This window comes from Pelophylax lessonae (assembly GCF_965119305.1).
Source record: "Pelophylax lessonae genome assembly, chromosome: 5".
NCBI classification, from domain to species: domain Eukaryota; kingdom Metazoa; phylum Chordata; class Amphibia; order Anura; family Ranidae; genus Pelophylax; species Pelophylax lessonae.
Window position 1 is genome coordinate 232057101 of NC_138772.1, and position 23018 is coordinate 232080118.

General features: G+C 43.2%; 1 protein-coding gene across 1 annotated transcript in view; it reads right to left on the reverse strand.

Annotated features, from left to right (window-relative positions):
- The window catches only part of TNS3 (tensin 3), a 504601-nt gene extending 496046 nt beyond the window's left edge, over positions 1-8555 (reverse strand). The window contains exon 1 of the mRNA XM_082257842.1: positions 8280-8555. The gene's annotated coding sequence lies outside the window, so the exon portion shown is untranslated. The remainder of the gene's footprint in view (positions 1-8279) is intronic.
- Between the last annotated feature and the right edge of the window lie 14463 nt (positions 8556-23018).

Consider the following 23018-nt stretch of genomic DNA (forward strand, 5'->3'; position numbering starts at 1 on the left):
TCACTAATGACCCAGACATAATCTCGGAGGTAGGAGTCCAGGACAACCTGGGCTCTAGCGATCACAGAATGATCACATTTAGTATAAATAAAAATATAACAAGGCAAGTGGGGAACATAAGAACCCTAAACTTCAGAAGGGCAAACTTTCCAAAATTGTACTCATTGATGGAAAGGGTAAACTGGGACCAAACCCTGGGATCCCTGACCACAGAGGAAAAATCGAGGAGGTGAGCTGTGAGCTAGATAGGGGCAGACCAGTGGATGTGGTGTACTTGGATTTCGCTAAGGCGTTTGATACAGTTCCCCACAAGCGCTTAATTTATAAATTAAGGTCTGCAGGTATCGACAGCAGGGTTTGCTCTTGGATACGGAACTGGCTAAAAGGGCGTGTCCAAAGGGTGGTAATAAATAACGCATACTCAGACTGGTCTGAGGTGGTAAGCGGGGTCCCCCAAGGCTCAGTCCTGGGACCAACCTTGTTCAATTTATTCATAAAACAGCATTGAGGTCGGGGTCAGTAGTTCAATATCAGTTTTTGCAGATGACACAAAATTGGGCAGGGCAATAACTGCACAGCATGAAGCAGATATCCTACAGAATGACCTGGACAAAATTACAGAGTGGGCAACGACTTGGCAAATGAGGTTTAATGTGGAGAAGTGTAAGGTTTTGCACTTGGGGACTAAAAACATAAAACACAATACACGTTAGGAGGGGAACCCTTGGGGGAATCAAAAATGGAGAAGGATCTGGGAGTCTTGGTTGATGATAGATTAGGCAACAGCATGCAATGTCAAGCGGCAGCTTCCAAAGCCAGCAGAATATTAGCATGCATAAAGAAAGGGATGTATTCCAGAGATAAGACTATAATCCCTCCACTTTATAAAACTCTGGTCCGACCGCATCTGGAGTATTCTGTCCAGTTCTGGTCGCCAGTCCTCAGGAGAGATGTGTTGGAGCTGGAGAGAGTCCAGAGAAGGGCAACTAAACTAGTTAGGGGATTGGGGGACCTTAATTATGAAGAGCGTCTGCAATCGCTTGATTTATTCTCCCTGGAGAAGAGACGCCTGAGGGGGGGGGGACATGATAGCAATTTACAAATATCTCAATGGGGATCTCAGCTTAGAAAAAAAGCTGTTCAATCAAAGGGATTGCACGAGGACTCGAGGGCATACAATGCGATTAGAGGAGAAGCGCTTTAACCTCAGGCAAACGTGGGGGGTTCTTTACGGTTAGGGCTACAAGATTGTGGAATTCTCTACCACAAGAGGTGGTTTCTGCGGGAAGTATGGGGGCTTTCAAAAGACTCTTAGACTTACATCTCAAGGATCAGGACATTAAGGGCTATGTGAGATGATTACAGCCACACACACCTACACAGGTTGATCTGGATGGACTATTGTCTTTATTCAACCTCATCTACTATGTATGTAATATATATATATATATATATATATATATATATATATATATATATATATATATATATATATCTTTTTTTCTCCCATACAGACTGCAGAGGGACTGAAACACCCGTTTTTATTGCAGTCTGTGTCCCTATTATATACATTCGCCCTCTCTATTTGTAATGTTTACCGTTATCACCGAAGATTTAAGGAAATCCTAAATTTTGGGTCGTCCCAGAACAGTAACAAAGAACAAACTTCTCAATGAGGGACACTGTTTCTGGTGACGACCAGGAATTCTCTCACTTTGGAAGGATTTGCTCTCACTTCCTGTTTTGACAATGGGACACGAAGTGAAGGGAAATCTCCCCAATGGGACACCGATGGAAAAAATAAAAAAGTTATAAGCCTCCCTTACTTAAAAAAAAAAGTTTTGGCTTTAGTTCTACTTTAGCCACTTTAGATCCTTTACTGCGGCAGGCAGCCGCTCCTGGGCAAAGTGGCATTATACTACGTCGCTCGCTCAGGAGACTCTGGGGGGCAAGATCCCCCCCCCCCGCGCCCCCGCTCGTTAGCTGTAAAACACAGCAGTCTGTCATTCTCCCTGAAGCGATCACAGAGGCTATGTGATCCTGCTATATAGGATCTCATGTCTCTGTGATCACTTCACAAGCCACGCCCCCTGACATTTAGAATCACGCCCCTAGGGACACATTTAACCCACTGATCACCAGTAATGTTTACCCCTTCCCTGCCAGTGTAATTTTTACAGTAACAGTGCATATTTTTAGCACCGATTACTGTAGTAATGTCACTGGTACCTCCAAAAGTGTCAAAAATGTCAGTCAAGGGTCCGATCTGCCCGCCGCAATGTCGCAGTAGCGCAAAAAAAAAAAAATCGCAGATCGCCGCCATTGCTAGTAAAAAAAAAAAAAAAAAAGAAGAAAAATCAACAAACAATACAAATGACAAATCTTTCCTGTAGTTAGTAAACGCAATAACTTTTGTGCAAACCAATCAAAATACGCTTTTTGCGATTTTTTTTACCAAACATATGTAGCAGAAAACAAATTGGCCTAAAATGTTAAAAAAATTTTGATTTTTACATTTTTTGTGGGGAATTTCATATAAAAAAACGTGAAAAATATTGTTATTTTTGCAAAATTGTCGCTCTTTTGTTTATAGCGCATGATCAAAAATCGCACAGGTGATCAAATACCACCAAAAGAAAGCTCTGTTTGTGGGAAAAAAAGGACGTCAAATTCATTTGGGTACATCGTCGCATGACCGCGCAATTGTCCGTTAAAGTCACGCAGTGCCGAATCACAAAATAGGCCCTGGTCAGGAAGGGGGTAAAATCTTCCAGGGCTTAAGTGGTTAAGACTTGTTCCTAAACTGCATGCAGAATTTTACAGAATGCAGAAAAAAAAAAAAAAAAATACAGATTGGACTGCCTGACGCGTGGGTTTTTAAGCGTAAGCCAATTGGCTGAAGATGACATTTTTTGTCACAGCGCTCGGCTACATTGTGTGGTTTATTCACTAAATGGTAATGTGGAGGTTCATTCACTAAATAATGTGGGGGTTGTATCTGGCTCTGATACTGGCCAGTGCCTCCCCAGCCACCGACCTCGCACACGTCCCTGCTGTAAGATAATTGGCTTCTATGCACAGCTGCACCAGATTTTGCACTCTCCAGTTTTAGTAAATCAACCCCATGGTTTTTGTATTTTTGTGAATGTGTGCAAAATTATGTGATTTTACAGGCTACCCTAGTTCGAATGGGGAATAGGTCCAGTTAACACCTGAGCAATTTGAAACACGTGTCCATAAGCACTGCAAATGTCAGTGCAAGCAATGGATTCATGTACCTGTTGGAAGATGAATTTGAAGGCAAACACTACAGGCTGAGGTGCAATGAGGCCAAAGTGACCATACAGACCCTCTATCCTCAGCGCAGCCGAGCTCCATAACTGACAGACAGACAGTGCAGCAGTCTAGGCGTTTAGTACCTGGGTGGGCCGGGCCTGATGGGAGAGACACTAGTTCCCCATCAGGTCCGCTCCCTTTGTAAATGACAGCAGATAGTGAGTGGATTCCAAAGCCAATAGGCAGCCTGTTATTTACTATAGAATTCATCCACTGCCTGCTGTCAATCACAAGGGGAACTAGTCCCTCAGCATCCATCATTAGGCTCTGCCCACTGTCAATGTCACTGATTGCTGGGAGGCTGTTGCCTTTAAAGCCAACAGGGTCCTTGATAACCAGTAACAGGTGCAAAGCGTACAGAGACAGGCACTCTGGTGGTGTACAGAGACAGGCACTCTGGTGGTGTACAGAGACAGGCACTCTGGTGGTGTACAGAGACAGGCACTCTGGTGGTGTACAGAGACAGGCACTCTGGTGGTGTACAGAGACAGGCACTCTGGTGGTGTACAGAGACAGGCACTCTGGTGGTGTACAGAGACAGGCACTCTGGTGGTGTACAGAGACAGGCACTCTGGTGGTGTACAGAGACAGGCACTCTGATGGTGTACAGAGACAGGCACTCTGATGGTGTACAGAGACAGGCACTCTGATGGTGTACAGAGACAGGCACTCCGATGGTGTACAGAGACAGGCACTCCGATGGTGTACAGAGACAAACCCACAGTTGATCTTAAAGCGAAACTTAAAGAGGAGCTCCAGTCTCCTGAGTAAAAATTAAAAAAAGTCAAAAAGTTTTTGTAGCTGCTGACATTTAGTAAGCTTTTATTTAACAGCCGCTCACCTGTCCCAAGATCCAGCGCTGTGCTCACCCCAGCCATTTGCATCTCCCGTCTTCTGTCCCCGGCATCCTAACTGTGGACACACAACTGTGACAGCTTGCAGCTTCACAGCCGTATGCACACATGAGCTGTGCATTGTCAATGGTCCTGCAGTCTTCTGGGACCGGTCACGTGTTTCCTAGAAGACTGCAAGGAGGAAGAAAGAGCAGGTACCTGTCAAAATTGAGGGGGGGGGGCCTTAAAGTGGAACTTCCCCTTTTGGATAAGTCTTTTTTTTAACCACTTTAGCTCCAGAAGATTTTACCACCTTCATGACTAGGCCATTTTTTTGCTATTTGTCACTGTGCTACTTTATCTGGTATTTGCACGGTCATGCAGCGCTGTACCCAAACAAAATTGATATTTTTTTTTTCACACAAATAGAGCTTTCTTTTGGTGGTATGTGATCACCGCTGGGTTTATTTTTTGCAACATAAGCAAAACAATTTTGAAAAAAAAATAAATAAATAAATAAATAATATTAATTTTTACTTTCTGTTATAAAACATATTCAATAGAAAATCTAATTTCTTCATATATTATGGCAAAAATGTATTCTGATACAGGTTTTTGATTTAAAAGAAAATCCCAATAAATAAACATAAGGAGTTTAGAGAGCTGAGGAGGAGAAACAGCAGCATGCTGATCTTTCCAGTGAAAGTGCAGGGGGGACATGTCAGCAGAAGTCTTATCATTGGAGGAGAGCAGGCCGAGTTCCCAGCATGACCAAGATGTGTTCTCCTGCTTAGTGTGGTCAGTTTATATCGGGAAAGTAGAGGGAATGGCGGGAACACCAGAGATTTCACATAAAGGAACCAATACAAAGAGAGCAGGAGACTTTTCCTCACAAGTACATGGTACAGCAGGCACTTCTCAGGAATATGACATTTTGGGTTTACATATTCTTAAAAGCTGAACCCCATGATAGGATATTATTACTTAGAGCCCTTTCACACCGGTGTTCCTATAAATGCGGTATGCATTTCTCAAATACACATATTGTTTTTTTAATGCATTTTTGGTGTGCCTTCTGGTTTCCTGACTCCCAGCCTGCACCTGTGAAACACTGGCATGTGACAAAAAAACACAGACACGCTGCATTTTCATGCGCTTCTGATGCGTTACGCAAAAATAACACCCCTGAACACATCCAAATGCATCAAAAGTGCATTACAGCAAAAAAATAAATAAATAAATAAAAACTTAAAAACATTGAAAAAGCATCAAAAACACACCAGAACCATCAAAAATGCACATACAGAAACACATGCAGTCTGCATTTCTGTGGTGTGAACTTGCCCTTAGGGCGACAAAAGTGCACCAGTGTGAAAGGGGTCCTAGTTACATTGCTTCAGCTTGGATGGATATAATGCCGATTCTACAGTGATTGCCACAGGAGCCGCTGATACTACAGTGATCGCCAACAGAGTCGCAGATGCTACAGTGATCCCTGCAGGAACCGCCGTTTCTATAGTGACTGTCCCAGGAACTGCTGATTCTATGGTGATTGCAGCAGTAGTCAAACAATAGTGATCGCTGCAGTAGTCACAGATGTCACAGTGATCGCTGCAGTAGTCACAGATGCTACAGTGATCGCTGCAGTAGTCGCAGATGCTACAGTGATCGCTGCAGTAGTCGCAGATGCTACAGTGATCGCTGCAGTAGTCGCAGATGCTACAGTGATCGCTGCAGTAGTCGCAGATGCTACAGTGATCGCTGCAGTAGTCACAGATGACACAGTGATCGCTGCAGTAGTCACAGATGTCACAGTGATCGCTGCAGTAGTCACAGATGTCACAGTGATCGCTGCAGTAGTCACAGATGCTACAGCGATCGCTAAAATAGTCGCTGATTCTACAGCGATTGCCACAGTAATGGCCGATACTACAGTGATTGCTGCAAGAACCGCTGTTTCTATAGTGACTGCTGCAGGATCCGCTGCAGTAGTCGCAGATGCTACAGTGATCGCTGCAGGAACTGCCGTTTCTACAGTGACTGTCCCAGGAACCACCATTTCTACAGTGATTGCCGCAGTAGTCAGAAGCTATTAATCGCTGCAGTAGTCACAGATGTCACAGTGATCGCTGCAGTAGTCACAGATGCTACAGTGATCGCTGCAGTAGTCGCAAATGCCACAGTGATCGCTGCAGTAGTCGCAAATGCCACAGTGATCGCTGCAGTAGTCGCAAATGCCACAGTGATCGCTGCAGTAGTCACAGATGCCACAGTGATCGCTGCAGTAGTCGCAAATGCCACAGTGATCGCTGCAGTAGTCACAGATGCCACAGTGATCGCTGCAGTAGTCACAGATGCCACAGTGATCGCTGTAGTAGTCACAGATGCCACAGTGATCGCTGCAGTAGTCGCAAATGCCACAGTGATCGCTGCAGTAGTTGCAGAACTTGCAGATGCTACAGCGATTGCTAAAATAGTTGCTGATTCTACAGCGATTGCCACAGTAATTGCCGATACTACAGTGATTGTTGCAAGAACCGCTGTTTCTATAGTGACTGCTGCAGGATCCGCTGCAGTAGTTGCAGATGCTACAGTGACTGCCGCAGGAACTGCCGTTTCTACAGTGACTGCCCCAGGATTCTTTAGTGATCGCCGCAGTAGTTGCTGGTTCTACAGTGATTGCCGCAGTAGTCAGACGCTAGTAATCGCTGCAGTAGTCAGACGCTAGTAATCGCTGCAGTAGTCAGACGCTAGTAATCGCTGCAGTAGGCAGACGCTAGTAAATCGCTGCAGTAGGCAGACGCTAGTAAATCGCTGCAGTAGTCAGACGCTAGTAATCGCTGCAGTAGTCAGACGCTAGTAATCGCTGCAGTAGTCAGACGCTAGTAATCGCTGCAGTAGTCAGACGCTAGTAAATCGCTGCAGTAGTCAGACGCTAGTAAATCGCTGCAGTAGTCAGACGCTAGTAATCGCTGCAGTAGTCAGACGCTAGTAATCGCTGCAGTAGGCAGACGCTAGTAAATCGCTGCAGTAGGCAGACGCTAGTAAATCGCTGCAGTAGTCAGACGCTAGTAATCGCTGCAGTAGTCAGACGCTAGTAATCGCTGCAGTAGGCAGACGCTAGTAAATCGCTGCAGTAGGCAGACGCTAGTAAATCGCTGCAGTAGTCAGACGCTAGTAATCGCTGCAGTAGTCAGACGCTAGTAATCGCTGCAGTAGTCAGACGCTAGTAATCGCTGCAGTAGTCAGACGCTAGTAATCGCTGCAGTAGTCAGACGCTAGTAATCGCTGCAGTAGTCAGACGCTAGTAATCGCTGCAGTAGTCAGACGCTAGTAATCGCTGCAGTAGGCAGACGCTAGTAAATCGCTGCAGTAGGCAGACGCTAGTAATCGCTGCAGTAGTCAGACGCTAGTAATCGCTGCAGTAGTCAGACGCTAGTAAATCGCTGCAGTAGTCAGACGCTAGCAATCGATGAAGTGGTTGCCGATTCTATAGTGATCGCTGCTATCTTCTGGGTCGTGTGCCAAATGGCTGACCTGCAGCATAGTAAACACAAGAGATCGCTTGCCCTGAATGGGTGCCATTCACAGAACCTCTTGGATTTTCTTAATGAATACAAGGCAGACTCTGATTTGATAGAGTTTGGAAGCGGTGATGTCACAACATCCTCCAATCAGAAAATAGTTTGCAATCATGAAAAGAAATAGAAGGCGTTGTGTGAATGGTGCCTATACTGAGTGCCCTCCTGTATTTACTATGAGAAGGGTACAGGAGCTGAAAGACAGCAGTGATGAGTATCAGGGACTACAGAGGTGATTCTCCACTTCCACAGGGATCCCTCAGGTATGGCAGATGTATCCTTCCATGGTGGAACAATGTAACATGTTATAAAATCCATACAACGTTTGGTTTCCAGAACTATAAGAGATAATAGAACTCATCCCCTATACAGATTCCACCAGCAGTATGAAGTGTAGTCACAGAAGTGGACTTTAAGCTGCTTGCTCCATGTTTTCTTCCCCATCCAATCACTGCAGCAGGACTCAGCCCGGGGGTGAGCAGGAGTCTAGAATGGAGCGCTCCTAGAAGGGAATGCGGCCACAACGTACCTGAATAGGTCTGCTGGAGGCGGGGCTCTGTCCGATCAATCACCTCAGGAGGGAGCTGGGAAATCCGCCACCGAGCCGAGGGAACGCCGCACTCCGCACTCTCCCATACAGACAGAGTCCTCCGGAGAGCATTTGTAGACGAGGTGTGAGAGGAGAGGAGGGTAATGTCTTCTCTTCCCTCTCCGCTATCACTCCGCAAGGGGAACTTTCCAAAACACTAACGTGACAGTCAGCAAAAGTAGTTGTAGAGTCCTCCCCCTCCACCTCTGTGCTCTGAGCAGGCGCCTCCGACACAAGCCACCACCCCATCCTGTGCTAGACCGGCCACACCGCTCCCTCCTCTCCCTCCCACCTCTATTGTCTGCCCTCAGGACTCTGTGCTCCGGGAGGGAGAGCACCAATGGAGGGGCCCTGCATGGCTGCCTGGGGTGCCTGGGCTCTGTGCATTCATCCATCAATACCTCTGCAGTAATGAGCTCAAACTTTCCTCACCTTTCTACCAGGAATATTGAGGGTGACAAGTGTTATCAAAGTACAGAAGTTCTATGGATAATGTATCAATGGGGAACCTTATGTAGTTCTACACCCAGGATTAAAAGAGAAGTATGAGCAAAGCTTTTCTGGTCACACTTCTTCACTTTTCTGTGGATCACAGAAGTGCACTTTTGCTGTTCTGCGACCCAGAGTCAGTCGATGGTCACAAAGCAGCTCTAGAAGGATCCCGACCATATTGTCAGGATCCACCTAGCTGCTTGAATCTGCCTCTCAGTGCCAAAGCCAGTGTTCTGTCAATTATGGCAGATCGTCAGATAATGGCGCCGATGATTTGCGCATGCACAAGAGTGACATCACACTGCACATGCGCAGAATGTCGGGCGCATTATCTGACAATCTAAACAATTATCTGAGCAAAGCGCAGTGTTCTGTCAACTATGGCAGATCATCGAATAATGCCTTCAATGATCTGCACAGTAGTGACATCACACCAGCTGACCGTCAACACTGCGCATGCACAGATGGTCTGCGGCATTTTCTGACGATCAGCAAAGCGCAGTGTTCTGTCGCTTACTGCAGATTGTTGGATAATGCCTTCAATATAGCAATAATAGGTGTAGCGCTTAAAACGTGATATTAGGATGAACCGCACAGTCCATAAATCCTTATAAAGTCCACACATATCACAACAGAGATGTTAATATTCTTCCGAAATATGTGCTCCCAAAGGGGTACAGGCACTCCAAACTCCAATATCCCAGTGCAGAGATTCCACCACCAAGGAATAAAATTAGCCTCTTACCACAACACAATGATCCCCATGACAAGGATTGTATTCAGCATATATGAAATCCAGAGCCACAACCAGGTCCTGCACCGGCTTCCGTACTGACCGTGCCCGCTCCTCTCAAGACAAGTAAGTATGGAAAAGAAGGGGAACAACTTCCATAGCGTAATATTGTCAGGAGACTTTATTATTAAAAAGCAACAGAGTGGCAACTCACATGTGTGCTGTGGTAATAGGCGTGCATCACGGAGTGTCCCGAGACTCGGTATCCTCCTACGCGTTTCATCAGGTCGTCAGCCTCCAATGCTAGCTGTCCTGACATCAACACTTCGCATGCGCAGATTGTTGGAGGTATTATCTGACAATCAGCAAAGCACAGAGGCAGAATCTGATTCTACCTCACTCTCTCTGCGCATGTGTGTTCTGACGATTACTGCAGACCGTTGGATAATGCCTTCAACAATCTGTGCATGCGCAGTATGTCACTTCAGCTGGTGTGACGTCAACACTGCGCAGGTCGTCAGAGGCATTATCTGACAATCAGCAAAGCGCAGTGTTGTTTTTTCGATTCAGTATGTACAAACAAATAAAAAGGTACTTCAATCATTCCAATAACATTTTTTCCCCCTATATCCCGATACCCGTATACCCTCCCTCCCCCTTCTTTTTACCCCTCTACTCCTTTATTGTGCCCCTCCTACACCTCTATTTACATTTACATGACTCTAGTCTTCAGTCGCCCCATAGTCAACCCAGATTTCTGTGTAATTTTTTTGGTCTTTTTGAAATCTGCCCATTTCCTCCACTTACTTGAGAAACTTTCTGCTTGTTCCTTATCTCTACTGCCCAGGTACTCCATGGTAGATATATGTATATATATTCATTTCTGCTGCACCAATCTCTAAGGGTAGGGCTATCTGTATCTAACCATTTTTTTGGTATTGCCCCCTTTGCTGCATTTATCAGGTTTGGAACAATCATGTTTCTATATTGCTTTTGAGGTTTCTCTGTTTTGTGAAATAAGCACGACCATGGGTCATCCATCCGTAATGCTCATTCCTGTGATTTCTCTAATAAGCTGTTGTACATTCTGCCAGTAGTCACGGACAGAGATGTATAGTAACTAAGTAGAACTACTTCACTACTGTACTTAAGTACCGAAATGCGGTATCTGTACTTTCCTAGAGTAGAATTTTTTTCTCCTACTTCCACTTTTACTTCACTACATTTTTTCAATGATTTCAATACTTCTACTCCAATATTTTTTTTTGTGCTGCATAGTTACTCGTTACTATTATAAAAATTACCACTGCCAGAACAATAGATGGCTGATTTCATGAAGCTCAAAACATGTGTATTATCAGCGCATACGAAAATAAAAGCTACTGTATGCATAAATAAAAGCTGCATTTGAAATAATAAAAGACAATATGATGTTCAAACTTTTGACTTCTTTCTTTAATAACTACATAACACAGTACTTGTACTTTTACTTTCAGTACTTGAGTAGCAAAATTTTTTTAAAAAAACTACTTGCAATACTTAAGTACAAAAAATGTTGAATACTTTAGTACTTCTACTCAAGTCACTTTTTGATGGAGCACTTGTACTTTTACTCAAGTATGGGTTTCGAGTACTTTATACAACTCTGGCACGGATCTTAGGGCATTCCCACCAGGAATGAAACATTGTGCCCTGCACCTTACAACCCCTCCGGCATAGTTTTGATTTCTCTGGCTGGTATTTATGTGCTTTTACCGGCGTTATGTACCATCTCAATAGACATTTATAATTCATTTCTATAGTATTCACATCTATTGCGGAGTGATGTACGGCTCTCGGTATAGTATTCACTTTGTGCTCTTTTAAACGTGATCCTATCTCTTTTTCCCAAGTTTCTATGAATGAAGGTTTCCCCAGACCTCCCATCTCAGTAAACATCTTGTATACCTGAGATATACTATGTTTTATTTTTTTTAGTGGATTACAACGTTTTTCCACAAGGTTCTGCACTTTTTCAGATCTAATGGGTTGAGGCAGGAATCTCACAAAATGTTTTAACTGAAGCTATCTCCATTCATTCAATCTCATGTTTCCTCCCCTAGTGTCGAGTTTGTGATATGGCCTTATCTTTCCGCTCTGTGTTATATCTTTTAACTGCGTGTTTTTTTACCCAGTTGCCAAATTGATTCTTGTTACCCAGGGCAAAATATTGTGTGCCTTCTAATTATTAAAGGAGAGTTATATTTCAATTTGGCTGGTCTGTGAAGCATGTCCCAAATTTTGTATACAACTCTCGTCATTTTATGCATATCTTCATGTATTTCCCTATATTTTGGTGGGATCCAGATATTCCTATATAATTGTGTTCTACTTAGTGTGGTTTCAATCTTAACCAATCTTTTATCTGAATATATTTTTGTCCACTCTATCATACGTCAAATTATAACTGCGGTATAATAGCTTTTAATGTCTAGTATTGCTAATCCCCCCTGTTATTTATCTCTATTAAGAGCCGTATATATTGTAATCTAGACTTTTCCCCCCTGCCAAATGATCTTCAAAAAGACCCCTTTCACACGGGTGGTGCGCCCGACAGACTCAGTTTTGCTCAGCGTGGATCGATCCGCCGATCCCCGCTGAGCAGGCGGACGACAGCTCCGTCTCCGCTTACTTTGCAGAGACAGACATAGGTCCCCACTCCCCTGTATGGAAGATCGGATGAGAACGGACTGCCTGTCCGTTTTCATCCGATCTTATCCGATCCTATCCTCCAGACGGATGGAAAATAGGGTTTCCATCCGTCCGGATTTCACGGACAGGATCGGATCGGATAGCAGCGGGTGTCAGCAGAGCGGTCTCTGCTGACATCTGCTGCTCCATAGAGCATCCGATCAGGTCCACCTGAAAAACCCGACAGGCGGACTTGATCGGAAAGCCCGTGTGAAAGGGGACTATCATTGTTTCAAAGTATGCCGATGGAATAGCGGCTGGTAGCATTTGAAATCTATATAAGATTTTGGGCAATATTATCATCTTGATTATGTTTATTCTCCCCAGCCATTTTTCTAATATCTGCTTTTTTCTCGTTGAACATAGGTATATAGTTGGCATGGTACAGGTTGTCTAATAATGGAGTTAAATTTATCCCAAGATATTTTAATTTTATCTTTGCCCAGGTAAATGGAAATTCCCTCTGTAATGCCGGTTCTTCTTTTTTATTTAGCCCACTATTCAAGATTTCTGACTTTATTGGGTTGATCTTAAAATTCAATAATTCCCTGTATCTCTTTAACTCTTTAATGATGTTTGGGAGGGTTATTTTAGGGTTGGTAATGTAAAACAGAACATCATCCGCATATGATGCAACTTTATGTTCCTCCTGTCCAACCTTTACTTCCCCTATATCTACATTGTTCCTTATAGACGCTAGTAGTGGTTCTAGCGACAGGATGAACAACAGGGGTGGGAGAGGACATCCCTGTCTTGTCCCGTTGTGCATTTCAAACTGGGATGATAAATTACCATTCACCTTTACTGGTGCTGTTGGATTCCAATATAGTGCTCTTATCCATTGAGTCATTTTTGGACCGATACCCAGATCCTCTATTGTTTTAAACATGAACTCCCAGTCCACCCTGTCAAAGGCTTTCTTAGCATCTATTGACAACAGGAGGGCTGGAGTAATAAGACCTCTAGCTTTATGTAATAGCAATAGTGTCCTGATCCCATTTATCTTTCCCCTCTCTTCCTGGAATAAATCTGGTCTGATCTGCATGGATCCACTCTGCCATTAAGTCTTTTAATCGAGTTGCTAACACTTTTGCGTAAAGTTTTGTATCGGCATTTAACAATGTTATTGGTCTATAACTAGAACATAGGGTTGCATCTATCCCTTCTTTAGGTAATACCGTTATAACAGCCTGCAATGATTCTACTCTCATCTTCCCCCTTTTTTTCATATATGTGCAAAGTTTTGAAACTCATATTTCCTTGAACCTTCTATTGTAACAGGTAGTATACCTGTCCAGTCCTAGGCTTTTCCCTGTCGGAAATTTTTTTTCAATGCCTCCATTATCTAGAGATTAGATTAGAGATTGGTGTCTCTAGAGCTAGTAGTTTGTCAGTTAATAATTTAGGTAATTTTGATTTCTTTATATATTTTTGTATCCTCTGCTTTCTTTTTTGTTCTGCTTCATGTGATTCCTTTCGCTGTACAGTATATAATGCGTTATAATAACTTGAAAATGCTTCAGCTATTTCTGTTGTTGAGTGAACCAGTTCCCCCCTATTATTTTTTATTTTTTCTATGTAGTTGTTCGATTTTTGCTCTTTAATATACTTGCTAGGTATTTTCCTTGTTTATCCCCCCCCCCTATATATTTCCCTAGCAACCCTTTTAAAGTTACCGTCTCTTTCTCCAGTAGCTCCCTCAGTTCATCTCTTTTTAATACTAAGGCTTTTTGTATCCCGTCCTCCAAGCTCTTTTTATGTTTTTGTTCTAGATTGTGTATTTCTGTTATTAGTCTATTTATATGAGTAGTTCTTTCCTTTTTTTTTTCCTGGAGCCTATTGACACGAGTATTGGTATATGTTTTATGGGCCTCCCCTGTCGTAGCTATGAGGATATCTGGGGTTTCATTCTCTAAAAAGTAATGTTCCAGTTCTTTCTCTGTCCTTTTTCCTACTTCTGCATCCTGTATCAGATCTTCATTTTATTCTCCAGATATTTATCTTTCTCTGAGACCCTGGGAGTTTTATTTCCATAATGATTGGGGCATGGTCGGATATGGTCATTGTCCCTATTGATGTACTGACAACTGCTTTTATCAACCTGTGTTCTATCATTATATCATCTTATCTTGAATACATAGAGTGCACAGGGAAATGGAAGGAATAATCCCTCTCCCCAGGATGTTGGATTCTCCAAGGGTCTACTAGCTGGCAATGAAAAAGCTTCTTCCTTACCATCCTGAGTTGAAGTCCTCTCATCGCCCGTGCACTCGACGTACAGTCCAGAGTTGGATCCATGCAGAAGTTTAAATCACCTGCTAAAAACAGATTACCTTTTTTTTAAAAAAATCAGCTTATCTAATATTTTTTTCTCAAGTACCCTCTCGGATTTTTATTTGGACAATAGATATTACATTCCATGCCCTGTAGTTGTCTCTTCAGGAAAATATATCGTCCTTCTGGATCAACCAGTCTTTCCTCAAGAGAGAATCTCACGGCCTTAGCTAAACCATTTGCTACCCCCTTTTAGTTGGTGAATCTCCATAATACCAGTTTGTGTAATATTTTGAATATATTTTCATATTTGTATCCTGTGCAATTTCATCTAGGCTCTTCTAATACTTTGTGTCTTTTAGTTGGCTTGTTTAATCTTCTAACATTAAATGTCAACAATTTTAGGGAGTTTGTGTGGTCTCTCCTACCCTTCCCACCTCCTGCAGTTTATTGCCTCCCCTTCTCCCACCCAGCCTAGGCCGAATACGGAAATGGGGGCTTCCTTTATAAGTCCACTGCAAGGATATAAAACTGAGTTCCATAGGGGAGGCAACATCAACAAATATTATCATGGAGACGGCACCACTTTGTTTTCACCTTAAAATCCTTTCCAACCTTCCCTTCTCTCCCTTCCCCCCCAGCTCTCCCTTCCCCCCACCCCCTCTCAAAGCGCAGTGTTCTGTCGATTACTGCAGATCGTCGCATAATGCCTCTGACGGCAACTGACGTGACATCAACACTGTGCATACGCAGATCATAAGAGGCTCTCTCTGCGCATATGTGTTCTGTCCATTACTGCAGATCATCGGATAATGCCTCTGACGATCTGCGCACGAGCAGGCTTGATATCACGCAAGCTAATCGTCGGAGGTGTTAGCCGACGATCTGCAGTACGTCACTATTGCGCATGCGCAGATCGTCGGATAAGGCCTCATGCCATCTGCAGTAATTGACAGGTAAACAGTTGCACCTGCCCCTTCTCCTGCCTGGCGCTAAAGAGGCAGAGTAGAGAGCAGCGACTGACAGTCTCTGCTCAGAACAGACTGAGAAGCGAGCCATGAGTAGTCATGTGATTCCACAGTTCTCGGGTCTAGAGCTGGCGGGGGGGCCTAAAAAAACAAACTCTAAGGTCCATTTCACACGGGCGTTCCGTCTGTCTGTTTTTCATCCATCTGTTGACGTCAGTGTATTTTTATGGTCAAACGCATGATCGTCTGCTGACATCTGCCCCTGTTAACTTCTGTTTTTTAAATGGAACGGAGGAAAAACGGATTTAAATGGACAAACTGTCTGGCTTTGCATTGGCAGAGGATTAAAAAAAAAAACTTATGTTAAATTGATGTAAACTGAATCCATTTTTCTTGTAAACAGAAAAGGGACTGAAACTGATGGGACTAAACCAGTATTTCTCAAACTTTTGTCAGTCACAGCACCCTTTAAAGAGGAAGTAAACTCTGCACTTTTTTTTTTTTTTTCTTACCTGCAAAGTAAATGCATAATGTGCTTACATACTAGCACATTATATGACGGCAGACCTGATGCAGGAGACGGTCAGAGACGGCAAACCTGATTCAGGAGACGGTCAGAGACGGCAAACCTGATACAGGAGACGGTCAGAGACGGCAAACCTGATACAGAGACAAGGGCACTTGTACTTACGTATTCATCATTTGTATTATTATATTTATCTTGTCTGTAGTCAAAACGTTGGGTACACACATACAACATTTTTATAGGGAGGATAATCCTTCCCTTTTGTTATTTCCCTGTTGGATTGGATTAGGCTTCAGCCTTAGGGCCCACCTTTTAAAATATTTCATGTTTTATATGAATTGTTCTAATAAATGTACATTTTAATGAAACCACTTTTGTACATCTGTCTCCTGTTGTGATATGTATCTCCTATATGAGAACACCTGTTCTTTACTTTATGTAAGAGGCACGGCTATAGGGACATCTGATGTAAGGGTGACTCTGATGGGGACACCTGATAAAAGGTAGTACTGTGATGGGGACAACCGATTTAAGGGGTGTAGCAGGGTGACCCCGTGCTACTCAGTAGATTGGTGGTTTATGCCAGATTTTAAGAGAAGAAAGCACACTGATTATTCAGGTGTGTGCTGACTTCATAATAGAGCCAGAGATAGAGCTCAGGGCCCCACTCTCCTGAGGGAGGTCAGAGTGTGTGAAGGGAGCCATGTGAGATGCTCACCTGCATCAAGGACCGGTTGATACAGAAGAAGTCGCAAGCCTGAGAGAAAGTCCATGAGGGACTGATGGTCAGGAAGACCCTGCAAATGTACTCGGAGCAGTAAAGCTGCCACAAGAAAGCCAGGAGGCTGAATGTTATGTTTTCTCAGTGATGGTGAGAACCCCTGCGTGAGAAAAGCTATCTGTATGAACTGGGACTTGCTTTAAAAAAAAAAGTGGGTTGCCATGCACTTAAAATATAGTTCTGGACAACCCATTGTAAATGCACCTACCGTTTTAAGTCTAATCACCCCAATCTTACAGGGGGTACTCCAGTGGGGACAACTGATTCATGAGGGCAATCTTATGGGGCTATCTGAAATATGGGGGTACTCTGATGGGGGGCATCATCTGTAAGGGGATACTCTGATGGGAATACCTCATGTAAAAGTGTACTCTAGTGGGGAAACTTGATTGAATGGGATACTCTGATGAGGATACCTCATGTAAGGGTGTACTCTGTTGGGAATACTTTATGTAAGGGGTACTCTGATGGGGACAACTGCTCCAAGAGTCACTATGATGGGGACACCTTATGTAAGGTGGTTCCGTTTTTTTTTATACTTGAAATGTGGATGTAATTGGCCTACATTTATGTTTTATTATAGAGATTTCTGGAGTTTGAGTCTTATAGGGACTGGGCTATGCAGGCACTATACCCTGATTGAGACACAGAGACATTGATATAAAGAATCCATGTTTGTGTAGCTTTCATAATCTGTTTTGCATTATTCTGTATGCATGCTCTTTGCCATTCTGACCCTGTTTTTCATTGATAATTCAATTTTTCACTTGTTTAGAAAACTGCAAGTTATAGTTATGCAGGGATCTGCTGTCTATAAGTGTCTGTACTACTGCTTGATGTTGTTCAGAGTTTACAGAGTTGTTCTTCTAACTCAGGCCAGAATAAGTAATTATTACACAAGTTTTCCTGTGTTTAACCACTTCCGCTCCGGAAGGTTTTACCCCCTTAATGACCAGGCCATTTTTTGCGATTCGGCACTGCGTTATTTTAACGAAAAATTTCGCGGTCGTGCAACGATGTACCCAAATACAATTGGTGTCCTTTTTTTCCCCACAAACAGAGCTTTCTTTTGGTGGTATTTGATCACCTCGTTTTTAGATTTTGCACTATAAACAAAAATAGAGCAACAATTTTGAAAAAAATACAATATTTTTTACTTTCTGCTATAAAACATTCCCAATAAAAAGATTTAAAAGTCTAATTTTTTTTATCAGTTTAGGCCAATTTGTATTCTGCTACATATTTATGGTAAAAAAAAATTCCAAAAAGCGTAATTTAATTGGTTTGCGCAAAAGTTATAGCGTTTACAAACTACGGGATAGATTTTCAGACTTTTTATTTTATTTTTTGTTTTTATTAGTAATGGGGGCGATCAGGGATTTTTAACGGGACTGCGACATTGCGCAGGACAGATCGGACCCCTAACTGACATTTGTGACACTTTTTGGGGACCAGTGACATTAATACAGTAATCAGTCCTAAATATTATGCACTGTTACTGTATAAATGACAATGGCAGGGAAGGGGTTAACACTGGGGGTGATCAAAGGGGTTAATGTATGCCTAATAATGCTTACTGACTGTGGGGGGGAAGGGCTCTTTGACAGCCACATAGAGATCGGGGTTTCAGCTTAGCTGAAACTCATGATCTCTCTCTGCCTGTGTGACAGAAGACCTACCTGCTTTATTTACATAAGCAGGCGGGTCTTCTGTCAGTTTCTGTGAAGATCGCGGGAGGCCGGCGAGACCGCGTGTACATAATCACGTAGATCTATGTGATTATGCGCAGCCGAGCCGCCCTGCCGCAGTAAATCTGTGTGGGGTAGTCGGCAAGTGGTTAATAGTTTGCTGTTGTTGCCCATAGCCTCTGGGTTTATACAGTATATGTACAATACTGTATGTTTAAAGACCACTGACAGAAGTATATCTATCACCTTGTTACTCACATTAAGTATACCAGATACAGTAGTTTTGTCTGTGACACAGTGGAGTTGATTTACTAAAATCGGAGAGTGCAAAATCTGGTGCAGCTGCACATGGTAGCCAATCAGCTTCTAACTTTAGCTTGTTCAATTAAAGTGGAGTTCCACCCTAATTTTATACTTACCTCCATCTTCTCGCTCCGGGTCACCTGAAAAACAAATGGCTAATCGCATTTTTTTTTTTTTTTTACTTACCTTGTAGCGAAGAAAAAATACTTACCTTACTTCCTTCTTCCTCCTTCCTCGGCCGTGGCCTGTCGTCACTTCCTAGCTTTGCAATGATTGAATGAATCATTGCGCCTGCACCTGCCCCGACGTCAATTCCGGGGCGCGCGTGTCATCCCCTTCTAAACAGCTTCTGGGCATGCCCAGAAGCTGTGGAGGGATGATGCCCGCGCCCCGGAAGTGACGGCGGGGCCGGCGCAGGGCATCGTGGGACCGAAGAAGGCGGAAGAGGACGCCGAAGAGGATCGCGCTGGCTTCAAGCTGCCCACATCTGAGATGGCAGCGCTGGACAAGACTTTTTCAAGGTAAGTATTTGTCCTAACAGGTAAGTGCAACCCGGGACAGATCAGAGGCTAGCCATTGTGGAATGCACTAGCCCTGACTGTCCCGGGGGTATTTTTAAAAAAAAAAAAAATTCCAGGGTTGAACTCCATTTTAAGCTTTGACAAAAAAAAAAAAAAAGAAAACCGGGAAGCTGATTAGCTTCAATGCTGAGCTACACCAGATTTGACACTCTCCAATTTTAGTAAATCAACTCCTGTGTGTGTGTGTGTGTAGTGGTCACCTTGGGTCAAGAGTCTTAAACCCCTCCTCATCTCTGTGTGTGCTCTGTTTTGCCCACACCTCTGCCACAAAATGGTAGCTGCAGCAGGATCAAAATACTCAAGTGGATGGAAAACGGTAGCACCCTAACCTTGGACCTGGCCAGGGGTAGGGAGTATAGGAATTGAACTGTGGGGAGTTTAAAGGCTCAGAAGCTAGGCCTCAACTGCAGGGACCTGTCCAAGGAACAACTAATTGAAGTGATAAGAGGAAGCAGGCCTTCCAGATGCAGACAGTCTGGACTCCTCACCACCCAATACTAGAGCCCCTGAGTCAGACAACGTGAGCCCCAGGAGTCCCTGGGCCACCTGGCATGAGAAGCAGATGGCCATCCTTGGTCCTGAAGCCCCCTTAAAAGGCAAGCAGGAGGTTAGCTTAAGAGTTCATGAGAAAGAAACTCTGAGAATCTCCAGAGGTCAAGACCCCCTCCCAAGCCTTGAGGGTCTCCTGTAAAGACTTTAAACCTTTTTATTGTCTGATGGAATTTTCCTGAGTGTACTGAGTGCTTTGCCTGCTAGAAGGCAGTGCAGCTGCCACATATTGGGAAGCAGACCCCCAATGGAATTGGGACTATAATATGATTAAACAGACTGCTGAACACTATGCTGTGACTCCGCTCCTTGCACAGATTCTAGTTTCTTGTGATTTATCACGCGGCAATCACGGCAGAATCGCACCCGCATTTAGGTGCCATTAAAAATGAATGGCACCTGAACAAGCATTGTGCGATTTGACATTCAATCGCAAATGCCCAGGTGTGAATGGAGCCTTAACTGATTCCTGCCCAGCCTATGGCTGAATGATGCTGGGACCAGCCTCTCTTTGATCCGAATGGACGTCATATGACGTCCTCCTGGATTGCATGCCATCGATGACTTATCCTTGTACCGGCATGCAGCCGATACCATGTGACCAATGTAACCAATCACAGCAGGTCACATGACAGTTGAAAACAATGTATAGCTTCCTTTCAAGGTGTCCATTGTGTACAATTGTGTTGCTAGCTGTAATTGGCCACAGTGATCACATGGTACAGACCGGGCCAATCACAGCCCATCTGTGCCATTTGATTAGATGTGGACAATCACAGCTAATCACAACAAAACAACCTGAATGAATCAATTTCATTTAGTAAAATGTTTTCATATACAGTATCTCACAAAAGTGAGTATACCCCTCACATTTTTGTACATATTTTATTATATCTTTTCATGTAACAACACTGAACAAATTACACTTTGCTACAACGTAAAGTATTGAGTGTACAGCTTGTATAACAGTGTAAATTTTCTGTCCCCTCAAAATAACTCAACACACAGCCATTAATAAACCAATGAAATAAATATACAGTGCTGCTTCTAAATCAAAAAAATCACAGTGCAAAATCGCAATATAACAATCAATAGACAATGTTAAATAAAAATACAAGTGCATACCAGAGGTATATATCAAGCAGGCATATAGTTCTCCCAGGCACAACACATATATAGTTGAAATTCCCCTCCTTCTCCAATCATAGGATGTTAGATATGGAATGCTCTCTGAAGCCGGATATGATCCTCTATAATTCCTACAATCACAAGGCGCTCATCAAGCAGATGTAACAGAAAAAAGGTGCCCATAGTGTAATACTGTATATTTTATTAAAAAGTTAAAAGCAAATACAATTATAATTAGTGCATGAATCCAAGCATATAAACGCCAGTGGAATGGTGTGCGTTCCAACCACCGGATAATGAGTAACAATGACAATTTCATGGGTCAGATGGTGAATGCACCGACAAGAAACAATGCGGTACTTGACCTACTGATTACCAACAATACAGACCTGCGCACGGATATAGAAATACGGGGCAACTTAGGAAACAGTGACCATAGGTCAATAAGTTTCAGTATTAATTACAGTAATAGGAAACACAAGGGTAATATAAGGACACTGAATTTCAAAAGAGCCAATTTCCCAAAACTGCGCTCGCTGCTAGAAAATATCAAATGGGATAGAACCCTGGGAACAAAGAACACGGAGGAAAAATGGGAGTGCTTCAAGAGCATACTTAACAAGGGGATTTGCCAGTGCATTCCAAAGGGAAATAAATTTAAAAGAGCAAAACTAAACCCTGGGTGGCTAAACTCCAACATAAAAATGCATATTAGTGCTAAAGAAAAGGCCTTCAAAAAATAAAAGACTGAGGGGTCATTGGCAGCATTTAAGCATTACAAAGAGTGCAATAAGAAATGTAAAGACGAAATCAGGGCGGCTAAAATAGATCACGAGAGACATATAGCGGAGGAGAGTAAAAAGAACCCCAAGAAATTCTTTAAGTATATAAACAGTAAGAAAGCGAGGCCAGAACACATTGGCCCCATAAAAGATGACAAAGGAAATATGGCGACTGAGGACAGAGAAAAGGCAGAAGTGTTAAATAATTTCTTCTCTTCAGTCTTCACAAAAGAATAGGGGGGCTACACGAACCCAGCTTGTAAGGCCAAAATAAACAACACACCTCAGGAATTGCCGTCATGGCTAACAGAAGATAGACTTAGAACTAAACTAGAGAAACTTAACATAAATAAATCACCGGAACCGGATGGCTTGCACCCGAGGGTTCTCAAAGAGCTCAGCCAGGTGATTGCCAGACCATTATTCTTGATCTTTAAGGATAGTTTACATACGGGTATGGTGCCAGCTGATTGGAAAAAAGCCAACGTGGTACCAATATTTAAAAAGGGGCCGAGATATATCCCGGGTAACTATAGGTCGGTCAGCCTAACATCTGTAGTCTGCAAGATTTTGGAGGGGATGTTAACGGACCACATACAAGACTTTAGTAATGAAAATGGTATTATTAGTAGTAATCAGCGCGGATTCATGAAAAATCGTTCTTGCCAAACCAATCTATTAACCTTCTACGATGAAGTGAGCTGCAACCTAGATAAAGGAAAGCCTGTGGATGTGGTGTATCTGGACTTTGCAAAGGCCTATGACACCGTTCCCCCACAAACGCTTACTGTACAAACTAAGGAAGGTAGGTATGGACCATAAGGTGAGTACCTGGATAGAGAACTGGCTCCAGGGGAGAGTCCAGAGGGTGGTGATTAATGGGGAGTACTCAGATTGGGCGGGTGTGGAAAGTGGGGTCCCCCGGGGTTCTGTCCTGGGACCATTTCTGTTTTATTTATTCATAAATGATCTAGAGGAAGGGATATCTAGTACAATCTCAGTATTTGCAGATACTAAACTAGGCATGCCAATATCTTCTATGCAGGATGTGGAAACCTTACAAGCGGACCTGAACAAAATAATGGGGTGGGCAACTACATGGCAGATGAGGTTTAATGTTGAAAAATGTAAAGTAATGCACTTG